General features: G+C 53.3%; 11 non-coding genes across 11 annotated transcripts; all 11 read right to left on the bottom strand.

Annotated features, from left to right (window-relative positions):
- Positions 1–1702: 1702 nt before the first annotated feature.
- Positions 1703–1783, bottom strand: LOC130843130 (small nucleolar RNA SNORD115). The gene has a single exon (XR_009050736.1). It is a non-coding gene; the product is annotated as a small nucleolar RNA SNORD115 (small nucleolar RNA).
- A 2494-nt stretch (positions 1784–4277) lies between these two features.
- LOC130843131 (small nucleolar RNA SNORD115) lies at positions 4278–4358 on the bottom strand. The gene has a single exon (XR_009050737.1). It is a non-coding gene; the product is annotated as a small nucleolar RNA SNORD115 (small nucleolar RNA).
- A 2495-nt stretch (positions 4359–6853) lies between these two features.
- LOC130843156 (small nucleolar RNA SNORD115) lies at positions 6854–6934 on the bottom strand. Its single transcript, XR_009050763.1, has one exon. It is a non-coding gene; the product is annotated as a small nucleolar RNA SNORD115 (small nucleolar RNA).
- Positions 6935–9429: 2495 nt separating this feature from the next.
- Positions 9430–9510, bottom strand: LOC130843157 (small nucleolar RNA SNORD115). The gene has a single exon (XR_009050764.1). It is a non-coding gene; the product is annotated as a small nucleolar RNA SNORD115 (small nucleolar RNA).
- A 2493-nt stretch (positions 9511–12003) lies between these two features.
- On the bottom strand, positions 12004–12084 carry LOC130843126 (small nucleolar RNA SNORD115). The gene has a single exon (XR_009050733.1). It is a non-coding gene; the product is annotated as a small nucleolar RNA SNORD115 (small nucleolar RNA).
- Positions 12085–14583: 2499 nt separating this feature from the next.
- On the bottom strand, positions 14584–14664 carry LOC130843155 (small nucleolar RNA SNORD115). The gene has a single exon (XR_009050762.1). It is a non-coding gene; the product is annotated as a small nucleolar RNA SNORD115 (small nucleolar RNA).
- A 2495-nt stretch (positions 14665–17159) lies between these two features.
- LOC130843108 (small nucleolar RNA SNORD115) lies at positions 17160–17240 on the bottom strand. The gene has a single exon (XR_009050714.1). It is a non-coding gene; the product is annotated as a small nucleolar RNA SNORD115 (small nucleolar RNA).
- Positions 17241–19739: 2499 nt separating this feature from the next.
- Positions 19740–19821, bottom strand: LOC130843154 (small nucleolar RNA SNORD115). The gene has a single exon (XR_009050760.1). It is a non-coding gene; the product is annotated as a small nucleolar RNA SNORD115 (small nucleolar RNA).
- A 2540-nt stretch (positions 19822–22361) lies between these two features.
- LOC130843109 (small nucleolar RNA SNORD115) lies at positions 22362–22442 on the bottom strand. Its single transcript, XR_009050715.1, has one exon. It is a non-coding gene; the product is annotated as a small nucleolar RNA SNORD115 (small nucleolar RNA).
- Positions 22443–24982: 2540 nt separating this feature from the next.
- On the bottom strand, positions 24983–25063 carry LOC130843144 (small nucleolar RNA SNORD115). Its single transcript, XR_009050751.1, has one exon. It is a non-coding gene; the product is annotated as a small nucleolar RNA SNORD115 (small nucleolar RNA).
- Positions 25064–27603: 2540 nt separating this feature from the next.
- On the bottom strand, positions 27604–27684 carry LOC130843145 (small nucleolar RNA SNORD115). Its single transcript, XR_009050752.1, has one exon. It is a non-coding gene; the product is annotated as a small nucleolar RNA SNORD115 (small nucleolar RNA).
- Between the last annotated feature and the right edge of the window lie 102 nt (positions 27685–27786).

Here is a 27786-nt window from a genome sequence, read left to right on the forward strand (position 1 = left end):
ACACTCACAGGAGCTGGAGGGAGCTCTCTTGGTGGTCAGCGGCTTCCGTAGTGGAAGGCCTCCCCAGGAGATGCCTCAGGCCTCTATCTGTATGCTGTAAACATGAAAGGCCCTGTCCAAAACAACCGGCCTATCTGAGGGCCCACGATCCCTTGCAGAGACCTGGGAAACCCCAGTCCAGCAAGGTAACCGCCCTTCAGCTCGCACAAGAGCCAAGAGCATCTACCTGCCAAGTCCCTGATGAAGGGTCCTTGTTGCCACTCATCATGTCCAGGCCTGGAACCAGATCCTCCCAAACAACGCTTCTTGGAAGTCACTAAAGCAGACCCCACAACTGACCATATACCCAGTAAATGATCGTGCATTGCCTCGACATGCACAGAGATCTGTGTGGTTGTTCCCCAGGGCACCACGGAAGGAAATGGTGCCTCCATGTTCAGTCTTACTAGAATTCAGGTCGAACGAGTTGATTTTCAGGACCTGCCATGTGCTCCGGTGGATGGGGTGCCACGTCAAGCATTCCTCCTTGGGGAGCACAGAGATTCCCAAACAGGACACCTTTCTTCTGTGGCAGCGTACCCCCCTGTGCCCTTTGCAAGGCCACCAAACAACAGCCAGGCAGCTACTCCCTCCTCAGCCCAAATCCTGGGGCCAACGCTCCCCTTCAGGGAAACAGGGCCGCACGATGGACATGATCCCAGGATGCCCAAGGGCTCTGCAAACGTTCATGGAGGAATGGACACCCAGAAGGCTTTTGTCCTCTGGAGGGGGCTCTCTGACAAACCAGTGGCTTCCAGAGAGGAAGTCCACCCCAGGAGAAGCTATGGTCCTGTGTGTGCACGCAGACCCCATCAGAGGCCCCATTTGGATCAAATGGTTCCAACAACGCAGTGTGATCCCTGACAGGGTCCTGGCACAACCCCATTGAAGACCAGGGCATGTCCTTCAGCCCTTGAAATAACCAGCAGCATCCTGCTTCCAAGCACCTGAGGATGGGCTCATGCCTGCCTCTCCCATCTCTAGGCATGGGGCATGAGCCTTCCCTACTGACAGGTTTTGGGAAGCCATAAAGCACACACCACAAGGGACCATCCCCTCAGTTGGGGAGCATACTCTGGCCCTAGGTGCACGGAGATCTCTACAGATGTTCCGCCTGGGGCCAAGGAAGAAAACACTGCGTCTATGTGCTCTCGGACTAGAATACAGCTCTAACGAAGGCATGTGAGTGCACAAGATGTGAGCCCATACATTTGGGGCAACAGCAGACATTCCTCCTTGGTAGGAAGGAGGGTTCCAAAAGACTACCCTGTACTGGCTGCTGCAACAGGGGCCAGCCCATAGTTCAAAATTTTCTGGGGCCTCTAGGTAGCAACAAAATGAGCCACACACTGCGAAACATTCTGGCTTTGGTGAGTCCATTCCAGAGGCGTTGCCTGAAACATGAGATTCAGAGAAGAAAGACTTAAGGAAAGACTCCCCCCATGGCCTCAGAAAACGTGTGCCCTGGCACTAGGGAGCAGGATAAAAAACCAAAGGCAGCAACAGGTCTTGGCTACGTGGAAGCCTCCTAGACTCGGAGGAGTCTCAAGGGATTTCGTCGAGGGAGAGGGTGCTCCAACACCCACACGCACACCCACACCCACACCCAGGGCTCTGGAATGGACCAAAAACCCACAACATCCTGCCCCTCGATACCTTCGCTAGGCCTCAGTGTAATCCTATTGAGCATGAGTTTTTGGTCATCAGCTCTCTTCAGGACCATATGAGTTGTCATCATCGACCCAACCGAGGCACTCCTCACTCACCTGCACCCTGCCACCTGCAAAGGCTTATCTCAGATGCATCCTGGAAAGAAGGATGCCTGAAGGGATGTGCCATTCGGTCTAATCCAGGTGCTGGGCCAAGGCTCATGTTGATTGCCCCAGGGAACATAGACCAAACACAGATCTTCCTTTCCCTGGGGACGATGTTGGCCAAGAGGTGAGAAGGAGAGCTGTGAGCACTCCAATTCCATGCTAGATGCATTGGGGGACATGTGTGATACACGTTCTTACATCAAATGATGCTGCAAGAAATACCTGCAGCAATACATCCAGGAACACAGTGCCCAAATGTACCTCCACGTAGAGACAGGAGCACATAGCTGAAACCCATACAAACAGCTCCTTACATAGCTTCCTATATGCCTCCCTTCCTCCATAATGCTCTAGCTCCCTCCCTTTTGACTCCCGTCCTTGGCTTCCTCCCTCCTTCCTTCCATACTTACAAAGATGAAGGGATGAGTGAACAGGTGGATCAAAGCCATCCTATGTACCTTCAAACTGTCAGGGATGCATGAAATAAGCAGTACCTCTATGTCTCCCGAGGGAAGGACAAGCCTCATGGATCCTTCAAGGGGCACAAGGCCTGGTGCCAGGGTTGCTTTGTGGGGACAACATGGAGGATGTGTCAGGGCGAACGGAGACATTCCTCGGGTCCTCACCCTGGTCTGGGAAAGAGTGTTCTGGGCAATGTCGCACTCGGCTTGTCCATGTGCACAACACCCTGACAACGAGGCCTTGAGGTCCCACACAGTGGACACTCACAGGAGCTGGAGGGAGCTCTCTTGGTGGTCAGCGGCTTCCGTAGTGGAAGGCCTCCCCAGGAGATGCCTCAGGCCTCTATCTGTATGCTGTAAACATGAAGGCCCTGTCCAAAACAACCGGCCTATCTGAGGGCCCACGATCCCTTGCAGAGACCTGGGCAACCCCAGTCCAGCAAGGTAACCGCCCTTCAGCTCGCACAAGAGCCAAGAGCATCTACCTGCCAAGTCCCTGATGAAGGGTCCTTGTTGCCACTCATCATGTCCAGGCCTGGAACCAGATCCTCCCAAACAACGCTTCTTCGAAGTCACTAAAGCAGACCCCACAACTGACCATAAGCCCAGTAAATGATCGTGCATTGCCTCGACATGCACAGAGATCTGTGTGGTTGTTCCCTAGGGCACCACGGATGGAAATGGTGCCTCCATGTTCAGTCTTACTAGAATTCAGGTCGAACTAGTTGATTTTCAGGACCTGTCATGTGCTCCGGTGGATGGGTTGCCACGTCAAGCATTCCTCCTTGGGGAGCACAGAGATTCCCAAACAGGACACATTTCTTCTGTGGCAGCGTACACCCCTGTGCCCTTTGCAAGGCCACCAAACAACAGCAGGCAGCTACTCCCTCCTCAGCACAAATTCCGGGGCCAACGCTTTCCTTCAGGGAAACAGGGCCGCACGATGGACATGATCCCACGATGCCCAAGGGCTCTGCAAACGTCCATGGAGGAATGGACACCCAGAAGACTTTTGTCCTCTGGAGGGGGCTCTCTGACAAACCAGTGGCTTCGAGAGAGGAAGTCCACCCCAGGAGAAGCTATGGTCCTGTGTGTGCACGCAGACCGCATCAGAGGCCCCATTAGGATCAAATAGTTCCAACAACGCAGTGTGATCCCTGACAGGGTCCTGGCACAACCCCACTGAACACCAGGGCATGTCCTTCAGCCCTTGAAATAACGAGCAGCATCCTGCTTCCAAGCACCTGAGGATGGGCTCATGCCTGCCTCTCCCATCTCTAGGCATGGGGCATGAGCCTTCCCTACTGACAGGTTTTGGGAAGCCATAAAGCACACACCACAAGCAACCATCCCCTCAGTTGGGGAGCATACTCTGGCCCTAGGTGCACGGAGATCTCTACAGATGTTCCGCCTGGGGCCAAGGAAGAAAACACTGCGTCTATGTGCTCTCGGACTAGAATACAGCTCTAATGATGGAATGTGAGTGCACAAGATGTGAGCCCATACATTTGGGGCAACAGCAGACATTCCTCCTTGGTAGGAAGGAGGGTTCCAAAAGACTACACTGTACTGGCTGCTGCAACAGGGGCCAGCCCATAGTTCAAAATTTTCTGGGGCCTCTAGGTAGCAAGAAAATGAGCCACACACTGCGAAACATTCTGGCTTTGGTGAGTCCATTCCAGAGGCGTTGCCTGAAACATGAAATTCAGAGAAGAAAGGCTTAAGGAAAGACTCCCCCCATGGCCTCAGAACATGTGTGCCCTGGCACTAGGGAGCAGGATAAAAAACCAAAGGCAGCAACAGGTCTTGGCTACGTGGAAGCCTCCTAGACTCGGAGGAGTCTCAGGGGATTTCGTCGAGGGAGAGGGTGCTCCAACACCCACACGCACACCCACACCCACACCCAGGGCTCTGGAATGGACCAAAAACCCACACCATCCTGCCCCTCGATACCTCCGGTAGGCCTCAGTGTAATCCTATTGAGCATGAGTTTTTGGTCATCAGCTCTCTTCAGGACCATATGAGTTGTCATCATCGACCCACCCGAGGCTCTCCTCACTCACCTGCACCCTGCCACCTGCAAAGGCTTATCTCAGATGCTTCCTGGAAAGAAGGATGCCTGAAGGGATTTGCCATTTGGTCGAATCCAGGTGATGGGCCAAGGCTCATGTTGATTGCCCCAGGGAACATAGACCAAACACAGATCTTCCTTTCCCTGGGGACGATGTTTGCCAAGAGGTGAGAAGGACAGCTGTGAGCACTCCAATTCCATGCTAGATGCATTGGGGGACATGTGTGATACACGTTCATACATCAAATGATGCTGCAAGAAATACCTGCAGCAATACATCCAGGAACACAGTGCCCAAATGTACCTCCACGTAGAGACTGGAGCACATAGCTGAAACCCATACAAACAGCTCTCTACATAGCTTCCTTTATGCCTCCCTTCCTCCATAATGCTCTAGCTTCCTCCCTTTTGACCCCCATCCTTGGCTTCCACCCTCCTTCCTTCCATACTTACAAAGATGAAGGGATGAGTGAACAGGTGGATCAAAGCCATCCTATGTACCTTCAAACTGTCAGGGATGCATGAAATAACCAGTAACTCTATGTCTCCCCAGGGAAGGACAAGCCTCATGGATCCTTCAAGTGGCACAAGGCCTGGTGCCAGGGTTGCTTTGCGGGGACAACATGGAGGATGTGTCAGGGCGAACGGAGACATTTCTCTGGTCCCCACCCTCGTCTGGGAAAAAGTGTCCTGGGCAATGTCGCACTCAGCTTGTCCATGTGCACAACACCCTGACAACGAGGCCTTGAGGTCCCACACAGTGGACACTCACAGGAGCTGGAGGGAGCTCTCTTGGTGGTCAGCGGCTTCCGTAGAGGAAGGCCTCCCCAGGAGATGCCTCAGGCCTCTACCTGTATGCTGTACCCATGAAAGGCCCTGTCCAAACAACTGGCCTATCTGAGTTCCCACGATCCCTTGCAGAGACCTGGGCAACCCCAGTCCAGCAAGGTAACAGCACTTCAGCTCGCACAAGAGCCAAGAGCATCTACCTGACAAGTCCCTGATGAAGGGTCCTTGTTGCCACTCATCATGTCCAGGCCTGGAACCAGATCCTCCCAAACAACGCTTCTTGGAAGTCATTAAAGCAGACCCCACAACTGACCATATGCCCAGTAAATGATCGTGCATTGCCTCGACATGCACAGAGATCTGTGTGGTTGTTTCCCAGGGCACCACAGAAGGAAATGGTGCCTGCATGTTCAGTCTTACTAGAATTCAGGTCGAACTAGCTGATTTTCAGGACCTGCCATGTGCTCCGGTGGATGGGGTGCCACGTCAAGCATTCCTCCTTGGGGAGCACAGAGATTCCCAAACAGGACACCTTTCTTCTGTGGCAGCGTACCCCCCTGTGCCCTGTGCAAGGCCACCAAACAACAGCCGGGCAGCTACTCCCTCCTCAGCACAAATCCCGGGGCCAACGCTTTCCTTCAGGGAAACAGGGCCACACGATGGACATGATCCCACGATGCCCAAGGGCTCTGCAAACGTTCATGGAGGAATGGACACCCAGAAGACTTTTGTCCTCTGGAGGGGGCTCTCTGACAAACCAGTGGCTTCCAGAGAGGAAGTCCACCCCAGGAGAAGCTATGGTCCTGTGTGTGCACGCAGACCGCATCAGAGGCCCCATTTGGATCAAATGGTTCCAACAACGCAGTGTGATCCCTGACAGGGTCCTGGCACAACCCCATTGAAGACCAGGGCATGTCCTTCAGCCCTTGAAATAACCAGCAGCATCCTGCTTCCAAGCACCTGAGGATGGGCTCATGCCTGCCTCTCCCATCTCTAGGCATGGGGCATGAGCCTTCCCTACTGACAGGTTTTGGGAAGCCATAAAGCACACACCACAAGGGACCATCCCCTCAGTTGGGGAGCATACTCTGGCCCTAGGTGCACGGAGATCTCTACAGATGTTCCGCCTGGGGCCAAGGAAGAAAACACTGCGTCTATGTGCTCTCGGACTAGAATACAGCTCTAACAAAGGCATGTGAGTGCACAAGATGTGAGCCCATACATTTGGGGCAACAGCAGACATTCCTCCTTGGTAGGAAGGAGTGTTCCAATAGACTACGCTGTACTGGCTGCTGCAACAGGGGCCAGCCCATAGTTCAAAATTTTCTGGGGCCTCTAGGTAGCAACAAAATGAGCCACACACTGTGAAACATTCTGGCTTTGGTGAGTCCATTCCAGAGGCGTTGCCTGAAACATGAAATTCAGAGAAGAAAGGCTTAAGGAAAGACTCCCCCCATGGCCTCAGAACATGTGTGCCCTGGCACTAGGCAGCAGGATAAAAAACCAAAGGCAGCAACAGGTCTTGGCTACGTGGAAGCCTCCTAGACTCGGAGGAGTCTCAAGGGATTTCGTCGAGGGTGAGGGTGCTCCAACACCCACACGCACACCCACACCCACACCCAGGGCTCTGGAATGGAGCAAAAACACACACCATCCTGCCCCTCGATACCTTCGGTAGGCCTCAGTGTAATCCAATTGAGCATGAGTTTTTGGTCATCAGCTCTCTTCAGGACCATATGAATTGTCATCATCGACCCAACCGAGGCACTCCTCACTCACCTGCACCCTGCCACCTGCAAAGGCTTATCTCAGATGCTTCCTGGAAAGAAGGATGCCTGAAGGGATGTGCCATTGGGTCTAATCCAGGTGCTGGGCCAAGGCTCATGTTGATAGCCCCAGGGAACATAGACCAAACACAGATCTTCCTTTCCCTGGGGACGATGTTGGCCAAGAGGTGAGAAGGACAGCTGTGAGCACTCCAATTCCATGCTAGATGCATTGGGGGACATGTGTGATCCACGTTCATACATCAAATGATGCTGCAAGAAATACCTGCAGCAATACATCCAGGAACACAGTGCCCAAATGTACCTCCACGTAGAGACTGGAGCACATAGCTGAAACCCATACAAACAGCTCTCTACATAGCTTCCTCTATGCATCCCTTCCTCCATAATGCTCTAGCTTCCTCCCTTTTGACCCCCGTCCTTGGCTTCCTCCCTCCTTCCTTCCATACTTACAAAGATGAAGGGATGAGTGAACAGGTGGATCAAAGCCATCCTATGTACCTTCAAACTGTCAGGGATGCATGAAATAACAGGTAGCTCTATGTCTCCCCAGGGAAGGACAAGCCTCATGGATCCTTCAAGGGGCACAAGGCCTGGTGCCAGGGTTGCTTTGCGGGGACAACATGGAGGATGTGTCAGGGCGAACGGAGACATTCCTCTGGTCCCCACCCTGGTCTGGGAAAGAGTGTTCTGGGCAATGTCGCACTCAGCTTGTCCATGTGCACAACACCCTGACAACGAGGCCTTGAGGTCCCATACAGTGGACACTCACAGGAGCTGGAGGGAGCTCTCTTGGTGGTCAGCGGCTTCCGTAGAGGAAGGCCTCCCCAGGAGATGCCTCAGGCCTCTACCTGTATGCTGTACCCATGAAAGGCCCTGTCCAAAACAACTGGCCTATCTGAGGGCCCACGATCCCTTGCAGAAACCTGGGAAACCCCAGTCCAGCAAGGTAACAGCACTTCAGCTCGCACAAGAGCCAAGAGCATCTACCTGCCAAGTCCCTGATGAAGGGTCCTTGTTGCCACTCATCATGTCCAGGCCTGGAACCAGATCCTCCCAAACAACGCTTCTTGGAAGTCACTAAAGCAGACCCTAAAACTGACCATATGCCCAGTAAATGATCGTGGATTCCCTCGAAATGCACAGAGATCTGTGTGGTTCTTCCTCAGGGCACCACGGAAGGAAATGGTGCCTCCATGTTCAGTGTTACTAGAATTCAGGTCGAGCAAGTTGATTTTCAGGACCCGCCATGTGCTCCGGTGGATGGGGTGCCACGTCAAGCATTCCTCCTTGGGGAGCACAGAGATTCCCAGACAGGACACCTTTCTTCTGTGGCAGCGTTCCCCCCTGTGCCCTTTGCAAGGCCACCAAACAACAGTCAGGCAGCTACTCTCTCCTCAGCCCAAATCCCGGGGCAAATGCTCCCCGTCAGGGAAACAGGGCCACACGATGGACATGATCCAAGGATGCCCAAGGGCTCTGCAAACGTTCATGGAGGAATGGACCCCCAGAAGGCTCTTTTCCTCTGGAGGGGGCTCTCTGACAAACCAGTGGCTTCCAGGGAGGAAGTCCACCCCAGGAGAAGCTATGGTCCTGTGTGTGCATGCAGACTGCATCAGAGACCCATTAGGATCAAATGGTTCCAACAACGCAGTGTGATCCCTGACAGGGTCCTGGCACAACCCCACTGAACACCAGGGCATGTCCTACAGCCCTTGAAATAACCAGCAGCATCCTGCTTCCAAGCACCTGAGGATGGGCTCATGCCTGCCTCTCCCATCTCTAGGCATGGGGCATGAGCCTTCCCTACTGACAGGTTTTGGGAAGCCATAAAGCACACACCACAAGGGACCATCCCCTCAGTTGGGGAGCATACTCTGGCCCTAGGTGCACGGAGATCTCTACAGATGTTCCGCCTGGGGCCAAGGAAGAAAACACTGCGTCTATGTGCTCTCGGACTAGAATACAGCTCTAACAAAGGCATGTGAGTGCACAAGATGTGAGCCCATACATTTGGGGCAACAGCAGACATTCCTCCTTGGTAGGAAGGAGTGTTCCAATAGACTACGCTGTACTGGCTGCTGCAACAGGGGCCAGCCCATAGTTCAAAATTTTCTGGGGCCTCTAGGTAGCAACAAAATGAGCCACACACTGTGAAACATTCTGGCTTTGGTGAGTCCATTCCAGAGGCGTTGCCTGAAACATGAAATTCAGAGAAGAAAGGCTTAAGGAAAGACTCCCCCCATGGCCTCAGAACATGTGTGCCCTGGCACTAGGCAGCAGGATAAAAAACCAAAGGCAGCAACAGGTCTTGGCTACGTGGAAGCCTCCTAGACTCGGAGGAGTCTCAAGGGATTTCGTCGAGGGTGAGGGTGCTCCAACACCCACACGCACACCCACACCCACACCCAGGGCTCTGGAATGGAGCAAAAACACACACCATCCTGCCCCTCGATACCTTCGGTAGGCCTCAGTGTAATCCAATTGAGCATGAGTTTTTGGTCATCAGCTCTCTTCAGGACCATATGAATTGTCATCATCGACCCAACCGAGGCACTCCTCACTCACCTGCACCCTGCCACCTGCAAAGGCTTATCTCAGATGCTTCCTGGAAAGAAGGATGCCTGAAGGGATGTGCCATTGGGTCTAATCCAGGTGCTGGGCCAAGGCTCATGTTGATAGCCCCAGGGAACATAGACCAAACACAGATCTTCCTTTCCCTGGGGACGATGTTGGCCAAGAGGTGAGAAGGACAGCTGTGAGCACTCCAATTCCATGCTAGATGCATTGGGGGACATGTGTGATCCACGTTCATACATCAAATGATGCTGCAAGAAATACCTGCAGCAATACATCCAGGAACACAGTGCCCAAATGTACCTCCACGTAGAGACTGGAGCACATAGCTGAAACCCATACAAACAGCTCTCTACATAGCTTCCTCTATGCATCCCTTCCTCCATAATGCTCTAGCTTCCTCCCTTTTGACCCCCGTCCTTGGCTTCCTCCCTCCTTCCTTCCATACTTACAAAGATGAAGGGATGAGTGAACAGGTGGATCAAAGCCATCCTATGTACCTTCAAACTGTCAGGGATGCATGAAATAACAGGTAGCTCTATGTCTCCCCAGGGAAGGACAAGCCTCATGGATCCTTCAAGGGGCACAAGGCCTGGTGCCAGGGTTGCTTTGCGGGGACAACATGGAGGATGTGTCAGGGCGAACGGAGACATTCCTCTGGTCCCCACCCTGGTCTGGGAAAGAGTGTTCTGGGCAATGTCGCACTCAGCTTGTCCATGTGCACAACACCCTGACAACGAGGCCTTGAGGTCCCATACAGTGGACACTCACAGGAGCTGGAGGGAGCTCTCTTGGTGGTCAGCGGCTTCCGTAGAGGAAGGCCTCCCCAGGAGATGCCTCAGGCCTCTACCTGTATGCTGTACCCATGAAAGGCCCTGTCCAAAACAACTGGCCTATCTGAGGGCCCACGATCCCTTGCAGAAACCTGGGAAACCCCAGTCCAGCAAGGTAACAGCACTTCAGCTCGCACAAGAGCCAAGAGCATCTACCTGCCAAGTCCCTGATGAAGGGTCCTTGTTGCCACTCATCATGTCCAGGCCTGGAACCAGATCCTCCCAAACAACGCTTCTTGGAAGTCACTAAAGCAGACCCTAAAACTGACCATATGCCCAGTAAATGATCGTGGATTCCCTCGAAATGCACAGAGATCTGTGTGGTTCTTCCTCAGGGCACCACGGAAGGAAATGGTGCCTCCATGTTCAGTGTTACTAGAATTCAGGTCGAGCAAGTTGATTTTCAGGACCCGCCATGTGCTCCGGTGGATGGGGTGCCACGTCAAGCATTCCTCCTTGGGGAGCACAGAGATTCCCAGACAGGACACCTTTCTTCTGTGGCAGCGTTCCCCCCTGTGCCCTTTGCAAGGCCACCAAACAACAGTCAGGCAGCTACTCTCTCCTCAGCCCAAATCCCGGGGCAAATGCTCCCCGTCAGGGAAACAGGGCCACACGATGGACATGATCCAAGGATGCCCAAGGGCTCTGCAAACGTTCATGGAGGAATGGACCCCCAGAAGGCTCTTTTCCTCTGGAGGGGGCTCTCTGACAAACCAGTGGCTTCCAGGGAGGAAGTCCACCCCAGGAGAAGCTATGGTCCTGTGTGTGCATGCAGACTGCATCAGAGACCCATTAGGATCAAATGGTTCCAACAACGCAGTGTGATCCCTGACAGGGTCCTGGCACAACCCCACTGAACACCAGGGCATGTCCTACAGCCCTTGAAATAACCAGCAGCATCCTGCTTCCAAGCACCTGAGGATGGGCTCATGCCTGACTCTCCCATCCCTAGGCATGGGGCATGAGCCTTCCCTACTGACAGGTTTTGGGAAGCCATAAAGCACACACCACAAGGGACCATCCCCTCAGTTGTGGAGCATACTCTGGCCCTAGGTGCACGGAGATCTCTACAGATGTTCCGCCTGGGGACAAGGAAGAAAACACTGCGTCTATGTGCACTCGGACTAGAATACAGCTCTAACAAAGGCATGTGAGTGCACAAGATGTGAGCCCATACATTTGGGGCAACAGCAGACATTCCTCCTTGGTAGGAAGGAGGGTTCCAAAAGACTACCCTGTACTGGCTGCTGCAACAGGGGCCAGCCCATAGTTCAAAATTTTCTGGGGCCTCTAGGTAGCAACAAAATGAGCCACACACTGCGAAACATCCTGGCTGTGGTGAGTCCATTCCAGAGGCGTTGCCTGAAACATGAAATTCAGAGAAGAAAGGCTTAAGGAAAGACTCCCCCCATGGCCTCAGAACATGTGTGCCCTGGCACTAGGGAGCAGGATAAAAAACCAAAGGCAGCAACAGGTCTTGGCTACGTGGAAGCCTCCTAGACTCGGAGGAGTCTCAAGGGATTTTGTTGAGGGAGAGGGTGCTCCAACACCCACACGCACACCCACACCCACACCCAGGGCTCTGGAATGGACCAAAAACACACCATCCTGCCCCTCGATACCTTCTGTAGGCCTCAGCGTAATCCTATTGAGCATGAGTTTTTGGTCATCAGCTCTCTTCAGAACCATATGAGTTGTCATCATCGACCCAACCGAGGCACTCCTCACTCACCTGCACCCTGCCACCTGCAAAGGCTTATCTCAGATGTTTCCTGGAAAGAAGGATGCCTGAAGGGATGTGCCATTTGGTCTAATCCAGGTGCTGGGCCAAGGCTCATGTTGATTGCTCCAGGGAACATAGACCAAACACAGATGATCTTCCTTTCCCTGGGGACGTTGTTTGCCAAGAGGTGAGAAGGAGAGCTGTGAGCACTCCAATTCCATGCTAGATGCATTGGGGGACATGTGTGATACACGTTCATACATCAAATGATGCTGCAAGAAATACCTGCAGCAATACATCCAGGAACACAGTGCCCAAATGTACCTCTGCGTAGAGACAGGAGCACATAGCTGAAACCCATAGAAAAAGCTCCTTACATAGCTTCCTTTATGCCTCCCTTCCTCCATAATGCTCTAGCTCCCTCCCTTTTGACCCCCGTCCTTGGCATCCTCCCTCCTTCCTTCCATACTTACAAAGATGAAGGGATGAGTGAACAGGTGGATCAAAGCCATCCTATGTACCTTCAAACTGTAAGGGATGGATGAAATAACCAACACCTCTATATCTCCGCAGGGAAGGACACGCCTCATGGATCCTCCAAGTGTCACAAGGCCTGGTGCCAATGTTGCTTTGCGGGGACAACATGGAGGATGTGTCAGGGCGAACAGAGACATTCCTCTGGTCCCCACCCTGGTCTGGGAAAGAGTGTTCTGGGCAATGTCGCATTCGGCTTGTCCATGTGCACAACACCCTGACAACGAGGCCTTGAGGTCCCACACAGTGGACACTCACAGGAGCTGCAGGGAGCTCTCTTGTTGGTCAGCGGCTTCCGTAGAGGAAGGTCTCCCCAGGAGATGCCTCAGGCCTCTATCTGTATGCTGTACCCATGAAAGGCCCTGTTTAAAACAACTGGCCTATCTGAGGGCCCACGATCCCTTGCAGAGACCTGGGAAACCCCAGTCGAGCAAGGTAACCGCCCTTCAGCTCGCACAAGAGCCAAGAGCATCTACCTGCCAAGTCCCTGATGAAGGGTCCTTGTTGCCACTCATCATGTCCAGGCCTGGAACCAGATCCTCCCAAACAACGCTTCTTGGAAGTCATTAAAGCAGACCCCACAACTGACCATATGCCCAGTAAATGATCGTGCATTGCCTCGACATGCACAGAGATCTGTGTGGTTGTTTCCCAGGGCACCACAGAAGGAAATGTTGCCTGCATGTTCAGTCTTACTAGAATTCAGGTCGAACTAGTTGATTTTCAGGACCTGCCATGTGCTCCGGTGGATGGGGTGCCACGTCAAGCATTCCTCCTTGGGGAGCACAGAGATTCCCAAACAGGACACCTTTCTTCTGTGGCAGCGTACCCCCCTGTGCCCTGTGCAAGGCCACCAAACAACAGCCGGGCAGCTACTCCCTCCTCAGCACAAATCCCGGGGCCAACGCTTTCCTTCAGGGAAACAGGGCCACACGATGGACATGATCCCACGATGCCCAAGGGCTCTGCAAACGTTCATGGAGGAATGGACACCCAGAAGACTTTTGTCCTCTGGAGGGGGCTCTCTGACAAACCAGTGGCTTCCAGAGAGGAAGTCCACCCCAGGAGAAGCTATGGTCCTGTGTGTGCACGCAGACCGCATCAGAGGCCCCATTTGGATCAAATGGTTCCAACAACGCAGTGTGATCCCTGACAGGGTCCTGGCACAACCCCATTGAAGACCAGGGCATGTCCTTCAGCCCTTGAAATAACCAGCAGCATCCTGCTTCCAAGCACCTGAGGATGGGCTCATGCCTGCCTCTCCCATCTCTAGGCATGGGGCATGAGCCTTCCCTACTGACAGGTTTTGGGAAGCCATAAAGCACACACCACAAGGGACCATCCCCTCAGTTGGGGAGCATACTCTGGCCCTAGGTGCACGGAGATCTCTACAGATGTTCCGCCTGGGGCCAAGGAAGAAAACACTGCGTCTATGTGCTCTCGGACTAGAATACAGCTCTAACAAAGGCATGTGAGTGCACAAGATGTGAGCCCATACATTTGGGGCAACAGCAGACATTCCTCCTTGGTAGGAAGGAGTGTTCCAATAGACTACGCTGTACTGGCTGCTGCAACAGGGGCCAGCCCATAGTTCAAAATTTTCTGGGGCCTCTAGGTAGCAACAAAATGAGCCACACACTGTGAAACATTCTGGCTTTGGTGAGTCCATTCCAGAGGCGTTGCCTGAAACATGAAATTCAGAGAAGAAAGGCTTAAGGAAAGACTCCCCCCATGGCCTCAGAACATGTGTGCCCTGGCACTAGGCAGCAGGATAAAAAACCAAAGGCAGCAACAGGTCTTGGCTACGTGGAAGCCTCCTAGACTCGGAGGAGTCTCAAGGGATTTCGTCGAGGTTGAGGGTGCTCCAACACCCACACGCACACCCACACCCACACCCAGGGCTCTGGAATGGAGCAAAAACACACACCATCCTGCCCCTCGATACCTTCGGTAGGCCTCAGTGTAATCCAATTGAGCATGAGTTTTTGGTCATCAGCTCTCTTCAGGACCATATGAGTTGTCATCATCGACCCAACCGAGGCACTCCTCACTCACCTGCACCCTGCCACCTGCAAAGGCTTATCTCAGATGCTTCCTGGAAAGAAGGATGCCTGAAGGGATGTGCCATTCGGTCGAATCCAGGTGCTGGGCCAAGGCTCATGTTGATAGCCCCAGGGAACATAGACCAAACACAGATCTTCCTTTCCCTGGGGACGATGTTGGCCAAGAGGTGAGAAGGACAGCTGTGAGCACTCCAATTCCATGCTAGATGCATTGGGGGACATGTGTGATCCACGTTCATACATCAAATGATGCTGCAAGAAATACCTGCAGCAATACATCCAGGAACACAGTGCCCAAATGTACCTCCACGTAGAGACTGGAGCACATAGCTGAAACCCATACAAACAGCTCTCTACATAGCTTTCTCTATGCATCCCTTCCTCCATAATGCTCTAGCTTCCTCCCTTTTGACCCCCGTCCTTGGCTTCCTCCCTCCTTCCTTCCATACTTACAAAGATGAAGGGATGAGTGAACAGGTGGATCAAAGCCATCCTATGTACCTTCAAACTGTCAGGGATGCATGAAATAACAGGTACCTCTATGTCTCCCCAGGGAAGGACAAGCCTCATGGATCCTTCAAGGGGCACAAGGCCTGGTGCCAGGGATGCTTTGCGGGGACAACATGGAGGATGTGTCAGGGCGAACGGAGACATTCCTCTGGTCCCCACCCTGGTCTGGGAAAGAGTGTTCTGGGCAATGTCGCACTCAGCTTGTCCATGTGCACAACACCCTGACAACGAGGCCTTGAGGTCCCATACAGTGGACACTCACAGGAGCTGGAGGGAGCTCTCTTGGTGGTCAGCGGCTTCCGTAGAGGAAGGCCTCCCCAGGAGATGCCTCAGGCCTCTACCTGTATGCTGTACCCATGAAAGGCCCTGTCCAAAACAACTGGCCTATCTGAGGGCCCACGATCCCTTGCAGAAACCTGGGAAACCCCAGTCCAGCAAGGTAACAGCACTTCAGCTCGCACAAGAGCCAAGAGCATCTACCTGCCAAGTCCCTGATGAAGGGTCCTTGTTGCCACTCATCATGTCCAGGCCTGGAACCAGATCCTCCCAAACAACGCTTCTTGGAAGTCACTAAAGCAGACCCTAAATCTGACCATATGCCCAGTAAATGATCGTGGATTCCCTCGAAATGCACAGAGATCTGTGTGGTTCTTCCTCAGGGCACCACGGAAGGAAATGGTGCCTCCATGTTCAGTGTTACTAGAATTCAGGTCGAGCAAGTTGATTTTCAGGACCCGCCATGTGCTCCGGTGGATGGGGTGCCACGTCAAGCATTCCTCCTTGGGGAGCACAGAGATTCTCAGACAGGACACCTTTCTTCTGTGGCAGCGTTCCCCCCTGTGCCCTTTGCAAGGCCACCAAACAACAGTCAGGAAGCTACTCCCTCCTCAGCCCAAATCCCGGGGCCAATGCTCCCCTTCAGGGAAACAGGGCCACACGATGGACATGATCCAAGGATGCCCAAGGGCTCTGCAAACGTTCATGGAGGAATGGACCCCCAGTAGGCTCTTTTCCTCTGGAGGGGGCTCTCTGACAAACCAGTGGCTTCCAGGGAGGAAGTCCACCCCAGGAGAAGCTATGGTCCTGTGTGTGCATGCAGACTGCATCAGAGACCCATTAGGATCAAATGGTTCCAACAACGCAGTGTGATCCCTGACAGGGTCCTGGCACAACCCCACTGAACACCAGGGCATGTCCTACAGCCCTTGAAATAACCAGCAGCATCCTGCTTCCAAGCACCTGAGGATGGGCTCATGCCTGACTCTCCCATCTCTAGGCATGGGGCATGAGCCTTCCCTACTGACAGGTTTTGGGAAGCCATAAAGCACACACCACAAGGGACCATCCCCTCAGTTGTGGAGCATACTCTGGCCCTAGGTGCACGGAGATCTCTACAGATGTTCCGCCTGGGGACAAGGAAGAAAACACTGCGTCTATGTGCACTCGGACTAGAATACAGCTCTAACGAAGGCATGTGAGTGCACAAGATGTGAGCCCATACATTTGGGGCAACAGCAGACATTCCTCCTTGGTAGGAAGGAGGGTTCCAAAAGACTACCCTGTACTGGCTGCTGCAACAGGGGCCAGCCCATAGTTCAAAATTTTCTGGGGCCTCTAGGTAGCAACAAAATGAGCCACACACTGCGAAACATCCTGGCTGTGGTGAGTCCATTCCAGAGGCGTTGCCTGAAACATGAAATTCAGAGAAGAAAGGCTTAAGGAAAGACTCCCCCCATGGCCTCAGAACATGTGTGCCCTGGCACTAGGGAGCAGGATAAAAAACCAAAGGCAGCAACAGGTCTTGGCTACGTGGAAGCCTCCTAGACTCGGAGGAGTCTCAAGGGATTTTGTTGAGGGAGAGGGTGCTCCAACACCCACACGCACACCCACACCCACACCCAGGGCTCTGGAATGGACCAAAAACACACACCATCCTGCCCCTCGATACCTTCGGTAGTCCTCAGCGTAATCCTATTGAGCATGAGTTTTTGGTCATCAGCTCTCTTCAGAACCATATGAGTTGTCATCATCGACCCAACCGAGGCACTCCTCACTCACCTGCACCCTGCCACCTGCAAAGGCTTATCTCAGATGTTTCCTGGAAAGAAGGATGCCTGAAGGGATGTGCCATTTGGTCTAATCCAGGTGCTGGGCCAAGGCTCATGTTGATTGCTCCAGGGAACATAGACCAAACACAGATGATCTTCCTTTCCCTGGGGACGTTGTTTGCCAAGAGGTGAGAAGGAGAGCTGTGAGCACTCCAATTCCATGCTAGATGCATTGGGGGACATGTGTGATACACGTTCATACATCAAATGATGCTGCAAGAAATACCTGCAGCAATACATCCAGGAACACAGTGCCCAAATGTACCTCTGCGTAGAGACAGGAGCACATAGCTGAAACCCATAGAAAAAGCTCCTTACATAGCTTCCTTTATGCCTCCCTTCCTCCATAATGCTCTAGCTCCCTCCCTTTTGACCCCCGTCCTTGGCATCCTCCCTCCTTCCTTCCATACTTACAAAGATGAAGGTATGAGTGAACAGGTGGATCAAAGCCATCCTATGTACCTTCAAACTGTAAGGGATGGATGAAATAACCAACACCTCTATATCTCCGCAGGGAAGGACACGCCTCATGGATCCTCCAAGTGTCACAAGGCCTGGTGCCAATGTTGCTTTGCGGGGACAACATGGAGGATGTGTCAGGGCGAACAGAGACATTCCTCTGGTCCCCACCCTGGTCTGGGAAAGAGTGTTCTGGGCAATGTCGCACTCGGCTTGTCCATGTGCACAACACCCTGACAACGAGGCCTTGAGGTCCCACACAGTGGACACTCACAGGAGCTGCAGGGAGCTCTCTTGTTGGTCAGCGGCTTCCGTAGAGGAAGGTCTCCCCAGGAGATGCCTCAGGCCTCTATCTGTATGCTGTACCCATGAAAGGCCCTGTTTAAAACAACTGGCCTATCTGAGGGCCCACGATCCCTTGCAGAGACCTGGGAAACCCCAGTCGAGCAAGGTAACCGCCCTTCAGCTCGCACAAGAGCCAAGAGCATCTACCTGCCAAGTCCCTGATGAAGGGTCCTTGTTGCCACTCATCATGTCCAGGCCTGGAACCAGATCCTCCCAAACAACGCTTCTTGGAAGTCACTAAAGCAGACCCCACAACTGACCATATGCCCAGTAAATGATCGTGCATTGCCTCGACATGCACAGAGATCTGTGTGATTGTTCCACAGGGCATCACGGAGGGAAATGGTGCCCCCATGTTCCGTCTTACTAGAATTCATGTCGAACGAGTTGATTTTCAGGACCCCCCATGTGCTCCAGTGGATGGGGTGCCACGTCAAGCATTCCTCCTTGGGGAGCACAGAGATTCCCAAACAGGACACCTTTCTTCTGTGGCAGCGTACCCCTCTGTGCCCTTTGCAAGGCCACCAAACAACAGCCAGGCAGCTACTCCCTCCTCAGCCCAAATCCCGGGGCCATCGCTCCCCTTCAGGGAAACAGGGCCACACGGTGGACATGATCCCAGGATGCCCAAGGGCTCTGAAAACGTTCATGGAGGAATGGACACCCAGAAGACTTTTGTCCTCTGGAGGGGGCTCTCTGACAAACCAGTGGCTTCCAGAGAGGAAGTCCACCCCAGGAGAAGCTATGGTCCTGCCTGTGCACGCAGACCGCATCGGAGGCCCCATTTGGTTCAAATGGTTCCAACAACGCAGTGTGATCCCTGAGAGGGTCCTGGCACAACCCCATTGAAGACCAGGGCATGTCCTTCAGCCCTTGAAATAACCAGCAGCATCCTGCTTCCAAGCACCTGAGGATGGGCTCATGCCTGACTCTCCCATCTCTAGGCATGGGGCATGAGCCTTCCCTACTGACAGGTTTTGGGAAGCCATAAAGCACACACCACAAGGGACCATCCCCTCAGTTGGGGAGCATACTCTGGCCCTAGGTGCACGGAGATTTCTACAGATGTTCCGCCTGGGGAAAAGGAAGAAAACACTGCGTCTATGTGCTCTCGGACGAGCATACAGCTCTAACGAAGGCATGTGAGTGCACAAGATGTGAGCCCATACATTTGGGGCAACAGCAGACATTCCTCCTTGGTAGGAAGGAGGGTTCCAAAAGACTACCCTGTACTGGCTGCTTAAACAGGGGCCAGCCCATAGTTCAAAATTTTCTGGGGCCTCCAGGTCGCAACAAAATGAGCCACACACTGCGAAACATTCTGGCTGTGGTGAGTCCATTCCAGAGGCGTTGCCTGAAACATGAAATTCAGAGAAGAAAGGCTTAAGGAAAGACTCCCCCCATGGCCACAGAACATGTGTGCCCTGGCACTAGGGAGCAGGATAAAAAACCAAAGGCAGCAACAGGTCTTGGCTACGTGGAAGCCTCCTAGACTCGGAGGAGTCTCAAGGGATTTCGTCGAGGGAGAGGGTGCTCCAACACCCACACGCACACCCACACCCACACCCAGGGCTCTGGAATGGACCAAAAACCCACACCATCCTGCCCCTCGATACCTTCTGTAGGCCTCAGCGTAATCCTATTGAGCATGAGTTTTTTCGTCATCAGCTCTCTTCAGAACCATATGAGTTGTCATCATCGACCCAACCGAGGCACTCCTCACTCACCTGAACCCTGCCACCTGCAAAGGCTTATCTCAGATGCTTCCTGGAAAGAAGGATGCCTGAAGGGATGTGCCATTCGGTCGAATCCAGGTGCTGGGCCAAGGCTCATGTTGATTGCCCCAGGGAACATAGACCAAACACAGATGATCTTCCTTTCCCTGGGGACGATGTTTGCCAAGAGGTGAGAAGGACAGCTGTGAGCACTCCAATTCCATGCTAGATGCATTGGTGGACATGTGTGATACACGTTCTTACATCAAATGATGCTGCAAGAAATACTTGCAGCAATACATCCAGGAACACAGTGCCCAAATGTACCTCCACGTAGAGACAGGAGCACATAGCTGAAACCCATACAAACAGCTCTTTACATAGATTCCTTTATGCCTCCCTTCCTCCATAATGCTCTAGATCCCTCCCTTTTGAACCCCGTCCTTGGCTTCCTCCCTCCTTCCTTCCATACTTACAAAGATGAAGGGATGAGTGAACAGTTGGATCAAAGCCAACCTATGTACCTTCAAAGTGTCAGGGGTGGATGAAATAACAGGTAGCTCTATGTCTCCCCAGGGAAGGACAAGCCTCATGGATCCTTCAAGTGGCACAAGGCCTGGTGCAAGGGTTGCTTGCCAGGAACAACATGGAGGATGTGTCAGGGCGAACGGAGACATTCCTCTGGTCCCCACCCTGGTCTGGGAAAGAGTGTTCTGGGCAATGTCGCACTCGGCTTGTCCATGTGCACAACACCCTGACAACGAGGCCTTGAGGTCCCACACAGTGGACACTCACAGGAGCTGGAGGGAGCTCTCTTGGTGGTCAGCGGCTTCCGTAGAGGAAGGCCTCCCCAGGAGATGCCTCAGGCCTATATCTGTATGCTGTACCCCCCCAGCAGATGCCTCAGGCCTATATCTGTATGCTATACCCATGAAAGGCTCTGTTCAAAATAACTGGCCTATCTGAGGGCCCACGATCCCTTGCAGAGACCTGGGAAACCCCAGTCGAGCAAGGTAACCGCCCTTCAGCTCGCACAAGAGCCAAGAGTATCTACCTGCCAAGTCCCTGATGAAGGGTCCTTGTTGCCACTCATCATGTCCAGGCCTGGAACCAGATCCTCCCAAACAACGCTTCTTGGAAGTCACTAAAGCAGACCCCACAACTGACCATATGCCCAGTAAATGATCGTGCATTGCCTCGACATGCACAGAGATCTGTGTGGTTGTTCCCCAGGGCACCACGGAAGGAAATGGTGCCTCCATGTTCAGTCTTACTAGAATTCAGGTCGAACGAGTTGATTTTCAGGACCTGCCATGTGCTCCGGTGGATGGGGTGCCACGTCAAGCATTCCTCCTTGGGGAGCACAGAGATTCCCAAACAGGACACCTTTCTTCTGTGGCAGCGTACCCCCCTGTGCCCTTTGCAAGGCCACCAAACAACAGCCAGGCAGCTACTCCCTCCTCAGCCCAAATCCCGGGGCCAACGCTCCCCTTCAGGGAAACAGGGCCGCACGATGGACATGATCCCAGGATGCCCATGGGCTCTGCAAACGTTCATGGAGGAATGGACACCCAGAAGGCTTTTGTCCCCTTGGGTGGACTCTCTGAGAAACCAGTGGCTTCCAGAGAGGAAGTCCACCCCAAGAGAAGCTATGGTCCTGTGTGTGCACTCAGACCCCATCAGAGGCCCCATTTGGATCAAATGGTTCCAACAACGCAGTGTGATCCCTGACAGGGTCCTGGCACAACCCCATTGAAGACCAGGGCATGTCCTTCAGCCCTTGAAATAACGAGCAGCATCCTGCTTCCAAGCACCTGAGGATGGGCTCATGCCTGCCTCTCCCATCTCTAGGCATGGGGCATGAGCCTTCCCTACTGACAGGTTTTGGGAAGCCATAAAGCACACACCACAAGGGACCATCCCCTCAGTTGGGGAGCATACTCTGGCCCTAGGTGCACGGAGATCTCTACAGAGGTTCCGCCTGGGGCCAAGGAAGAAAACACTGCGTCTATGTGCTCTCGGACTAGAATACAGCTCTAACGAAGGCATGTGAGTGCACAAGATGTGAGCCCATACATTTGGGGCAACAGCAGACATTCCTCCTTGGTAGGAAGGAGGGTTCCAAAAGACTACCCTGTACTGGCTGCTGCAACAGGGGCCAGCCCATAGTTCAAAATTTTCTGGGGCCTCTAGGTAGCAAGAAAATGAGCCACTCACTGCGAAACATTCTGGCTGTGGTGAGTCCATTCCAGAGGCGTTGCCTGAAACATGAAATTCAGAGAAGAAAGGCTTAAGGAAAGACTCCCCCCATGGCCTCAGAACATGTGTGCCCTGGCACTAGGGAGCAGGATAAAAAACCAAAGGCAGCAACAGGTCTTGGCTACGTGGAAGCCTCCTAGACTCGGAGGAGTCTCAAGGGATTTCGTCGAGGGAGAGGGTGCTCCAACACCCACACGCACACCCACACCCACACCCAGGGCTCTGGAATGGACCAAAAACCCACACCATCCTGCCCCTCGATACCTCCGGTAGGCCTCAGCGTAATCCTATTGAGCATGAGTTTTTGGTCATCAGCTCTCTTCAGGACCATATGAGTTGTCATCCTCAACCCAACCAAGGCACTCCTCACTCACCTGCACCCTGCCACCTGCAAAGGCTTATCTCAGATGCTTCCTGGAAAGAAGGATGCTAGAAGGGATGTGCCATTCGGTCTAATCCAGGTGCTGGGCCAAGGCTCATGTTGATTGCCCCAGGGAACATAGACCAAACACAGATGATCTTCCTTTCCCTGGGGACGATGTTTGCCAAGAGGTGAGAAGGACAGCTGTGAGCACTCCAATTCCATGCTAGATGCATTGGTGGACATGTGTGATACACGTTCTTACATCAAATGATGCTGCAAGAAATACTTGCAGCAATACATCCAGGAACACAGTGCCCAAATGTACCTCCACGTAGAGACAGGAGCACATAGCTGAAACCCATACAAACAGCTCTTTACATAGATTCCTTTATGCCTCCCTTCCTCCATAATGCTCTAGATCCCTCCCTTTTGAACCCCGTCCTTGGCTTCCTCCCTCCTTCCTTCCATACTTACAAAGATGAAGGGATGAGTGAACAGTTGGATCAAAGCCAACCTATGTACCTTCAAAGTGTCAGGGGTGGATGAAATAACAGGTAGCTCTATGTCTCCCCAGGGAAGGACAAGCCTCATGGATCCTTCAAGTGGCACAAGGCCTGGTGCAAGGGTTGCTTGCCAGGAACAACATGGAGGATGTGTCAGGGCGAACGGAGACATTCCTCTGGTCCCCACCCTGGTCTGGGAAAGAGTGTTCTGGGCAATGTCGCACTCGGCTTGTCCATGTGCACAACACCCTGACAACGAGGCCTTGAGGTCCCACACAGTGGACACTCACAGGAGCTGGAGGGAGCTCTCTTGGTGGTCAGCGGCTTCCGTAGAGGAAGGCCTCCCCAGGAGATGCCTCAGGCCTATATCTGTATGCTGTACCCCCCCAGCAGATGCCTCAGGCCTATATCTGTATGCTATACCCATGAAAGGCTCTGTTCAAAACAACTGGCCTATCTGAGGGCCCACGATCCCTTGCAGAGACCTGGGAAACCCCAGTCGAGCAAGGTAACCGCCCTTCAGCTCGCACAAGAGCCAAGAGTATCTACCTGCCAAGTCCCTGATGAAGGGTCCTTGTTGCCACTCATCATGTCCAGGCCTGGAACCAGATCCTCCCAAACAACGCTTCTTGGAAGTCACTAAAGCAGACCCCACAACTGACCATATGCCCAGTAAATGATCGTGCATTGCCTCGACATGCACAGAGATCTGTGTGGTTGTTCCCCAGGGCACCACGGAAGGAAATGGTGCCTCCATGTTCAGTCTTACTAGAATTCAGGTCGAACGAGTTGATTTTCAGGACCTGCCATGTGCTCCGGTGGATGGGGTGCCACGTCAAGCATTCCTCCTTGGGGAGCACAGAGATTCCCAAACAGGACACCTTTCTTCTGTGGCAGCGTACCCCCCTGTGCCCTTTGCAAGGCCACCAAACAACAGCCAGGCAGCTACTCCCTCCTCAGCCCAAATCCCGGGGCCAACGCTCCCCTTCAGGGAAACAGGGCCGCACGATGGACATGATCCCAGGATGCCCATGGGCTCTGCAAACGTTCATGGAGGAATGGACACCCAGAAGGCTTTTGTCCCCTTGGGTGGACTCTCTGACAAACCAGTGGCTTCCAGAGAGGAAGTCCACCCCAGGAGAAGCTATGGTCCTGTGTGTGCACGCAGACACCATCAGAGGCCCCATTTGGATCAAATGGTTCCAACAACGCAGTGTGATCCCTGACAGGGTCCTGGCACAACCCCATTGAAGACCAGGGCATGTCCTTCAGCCCTTGAAATAACCAGCAGCATCCTGCTTCCAAGCACCTGAGGATGGGCTCATGCCTGCCTCTCCCATCTCTAGGCATGGGGCATGAGCCTTCCCTACTGACAGGTTTTGGGAAGCCATAAAGCACACACCACAAGGGACCATCCCCTCAGTTGGGGAGCATACTCTGGCCCTAGGTGCACGGAGATCTCTACAGAGGTTCCGCCTGGGGCCAAGGAAGAAAACACTGCGTCTATGTGCTCTCGGACTAGAATACAGCTCTAACGAAGGCATGTGAGTGCACAAGATGTGAGCCCATACATTTGGGGCAACAGCAGACATTCCTCCTTGGTAGGAAGGAGGGTTCCAAAAGACTACCCTGTACTGGCTGCTGCAACAGGGGCCAGCCCATAGTTCAAAATTTTCTGGGGCCTCTAGGTAGCAAGAAAATGAGCCACTCACTGCGAAACATTCTGGCTGTGGTGAGTCCATTCCAGAGGCGTTGCCTGAAACATGAAATTCAGAGAAGAAAGGCTTAAGGAAAGACTCCCCCCATGGCCTCAGAACATGTGTGCCCTGGCACTAGGGAGCAGGATAAAAAACCAAAGGCAGCAACAGGTCTTGGCTACGTGGAAGCCTCCTAGACTCGGAGGAGTCTCAAGGGATTTCGTCGAGGGAGAGGGTGCTCCAACACCCACACGCACACCCACACCCACACCCAGGGCTCTGGAATGGACCAAAAACCCACACCATCCTGCCCCTCGATACCTCCGGTAGGCCTCAGCGTAATCCTATTGAGCATGAGTTTTTGGTCATCAGCTCTCTTCAGGACCATATGAGTTGTCATCATCAACCCAACCAAGGCACTCCTCACTCACCTGCACCCTGCCACCTGCAAAGGCTTATCTCAGATGCTTCCTGGAAAGAAGGATGCTAGAAGGGATGTGCCATTCGGTCTAATCCAGGTGCTGGGCCAAGGCTCATGTTGATTGCCCCAGGGAACATAGACCAAACACAGATGATCTTCCTTTCCCTGGGGACGATGTTTGCCAAGAGGTGAGAAGGACAGCTGTGAGCACTCCAATTCCATGCTAGATGCATTGGTGGACATGTGTGATACACGTTCTTACATCAAATGATGCTGCAAGAAATACTTGCAGCAATACATCCAGGAACACAGTGCCCAAATGTACCTCCACGTAGAGACAGGAGCACATAGCTGAAACCCATACAAACAGCTCTTTACATAGATTCCTTTATGCCTCCCTTCCTCCATAATGCTCTAGATCCCTCCCTTTTGAACCCCGTCCTTGGCTTCCTCCCTCCTTCCTTCCATACTTACAAAGATGAAGGGATGAGTGAACAGTTGGATCAAAGCCAACCTATGTACCTTCAAAGTGTCAGGGGTGGATGAAATAACAGGTAGCTCTATGTCTCCCCAGGGAAGGACAAGCCTCATGGATCCTTCAAGTGGCACAAGGCCTGGTGCAAGGGTTGCTTGCCAGGAACAACATGGAGGATGTGTCAGGGCGAACGGAGACATTCCTCTGGTCCCCACCCTGGTCTGGGAAAGAGTGTTCTGGGCAATGTCGCACTCGGCTTGTCCATGTGCACAACACCCTGACAACGAGGCCTTGAGGTCCCACACAGTGGACACTCACAGGAGCTGGAGGGAGCTCTCTTGGTGGTCAGCGGCTTCCGTAGAGGAAGGCCTCCCCAGGAGATGCCTCAGGCCTATATCTGTATGCTGTACCCCCCCAGCAGATGCCTCAGGCCTATATCTGTATGCTATACCCATGAAAGGCTCTGTTCAAAATAACTGGCCTATCTGAGGCCCCACGATCCCTTGCAGAGACCTGGGAAACCCCAGTCGAGCAAGGTAACCGCCCTTCAGCTCGCACAAGAGCCAAGAGTATCTACCTGCCAAGTCCCTGATGAAGGGTCCTTGTTGCCACTCATCATGTCCAGGCCTGGAACCAGATCCTCCCAAACAACGCTTCTTGGAAGTCACTAAAGCAGACCCCACAACTGACCATATGCCCAGTAAATGATCGTGCATTGCCTCGACATGCACAGAGATCTGTGTGGTTGTTCCCCAGGGCACCACGGAAGGAAATGGTGCCTCCATGTTCAGTCTTACTAGAATTCAGGTCGAACGAGTTGATTTTCAGGACCTGCCATGTGCTCCGGTGGATGGGGTGCTACGTCAAGCATTCCTCCTTGGGGAGCACAGAGATTCCCAAACAGGACACCTTTCTTCTGTGGCAGCGTACCCCCCTGTGCCCTTTGCAAGGCCACCAAACAACAGCCAGGCAGCTACTCCCTCCTCAGCCCAAATCCCGGGGCCAACGCTCCCCTTCAGGGAAACAGGGCCGCACGATGGACATGATCCCAGGATGCCCATGGGCTCTGCAAACGTTCATGGAGGAATGGACACCCAGAAGGCTTTTGTCCCCTTGGGTGGACTCTCTGAGAAACCAGTGGCTTCCAGAGAGGAAGTCCACCCCAGGAGAAGCTATGGTCCTGTGTGTGCACGCAGACCCCATCAGAGGCCCCATTTGGATCAAATGGTTCCAACAACGCAGTGTGATCCCTGACAGGGTCCTGGCACAACCCCATTGAAGACCAGGGCATGTCCTTCAGCCCTTGAAATAACGAGCAGCATCCTGCTTCCAAGCACCTGAGGATGGGCTCATGCCTGCCTCTCCCATCTCTAGGCATGGGGCATGAGCCTTCCCTACTGACAGGTTTTGGGAAGCCATAAAGCACACACCACAAGGGACCATCCCCTCAGTTGGGGAGCATACTCTGGCCCTAGGTGCACGGAGATCTCTACAGAGGTTCCGCCTGGGGCCAAGGAAGAAAACACTGCGTCTATGTGCTCTCGGACTAGAATACAGCTCTAACGAAGGCATGTGAGTGCACAAGATGTGAGCCCATACATTTGGGGCAACAGCAGACATTCCTCCTTGGTAGGAAGGAGGGTTCCAAAAGACTACCCTGTACTGGCTGCTGCAACAGGGGCCAGCCCATAGTTCAAAATTTTCTGGGGCCTCTAGGTAGCAAGAAAATGAGCCACTCACTGCGAAACATTCTGGCTGTGGTGAGTCCATTCCAGAGGCGTTGCCTGAAACATGAAATTCAGAGAAGAAAGGCTTAAGGAAAGACTCCCCCCATGGCCTCATAACATGTGTGCCCTGGCACTAGGGAGCAGGATAAAAAACCAAAGGCAGCAACAGGTCTTGGCTACGTGGAAGCCTCCTAGACTCGGAGGAGTCTCAAGGGATTTCGTCGAGGGAGAGGGTGCTCCAACACCCACACGCACACCCACACCCACACCCAGGGCTCTGGAATGGACCAAAAACCCACACCATCCTGCCCCTCGATACCTCCGGTAGGCCTCAGCGTAATCCTATTGAGCATGAGTTTTTGGTCATCAGCTCTCTTCAGGACCATATGAGTTGTCATCATCAACCCAACCAAGGCACTCCTCACTCACCTGCACCCTGCCACCTGCAAAGGCTTATCTCAGATGCTTCCTGGAAAGAAGGATGCTAGAAGGGATGTGCCATTCGGTCT

This window comes from Hippopotamus amphibius, unplaced genomic scaffold, assembly GCF_030028045.1.
Source record: "Hippopotamus amphibius kiboko isolate mHipAmp2 unplaced genomic scaffold, mHipAmp2.hap2 scaffold_175, whole genome shotgun sequence".
Taxonomy (NCBI): Eukaryota; Metazoa; Chordata; class Mammalia; order Artiodactyla; family Hippopotamidae; genus Hippopotamus; species Hippopotamus amphibius.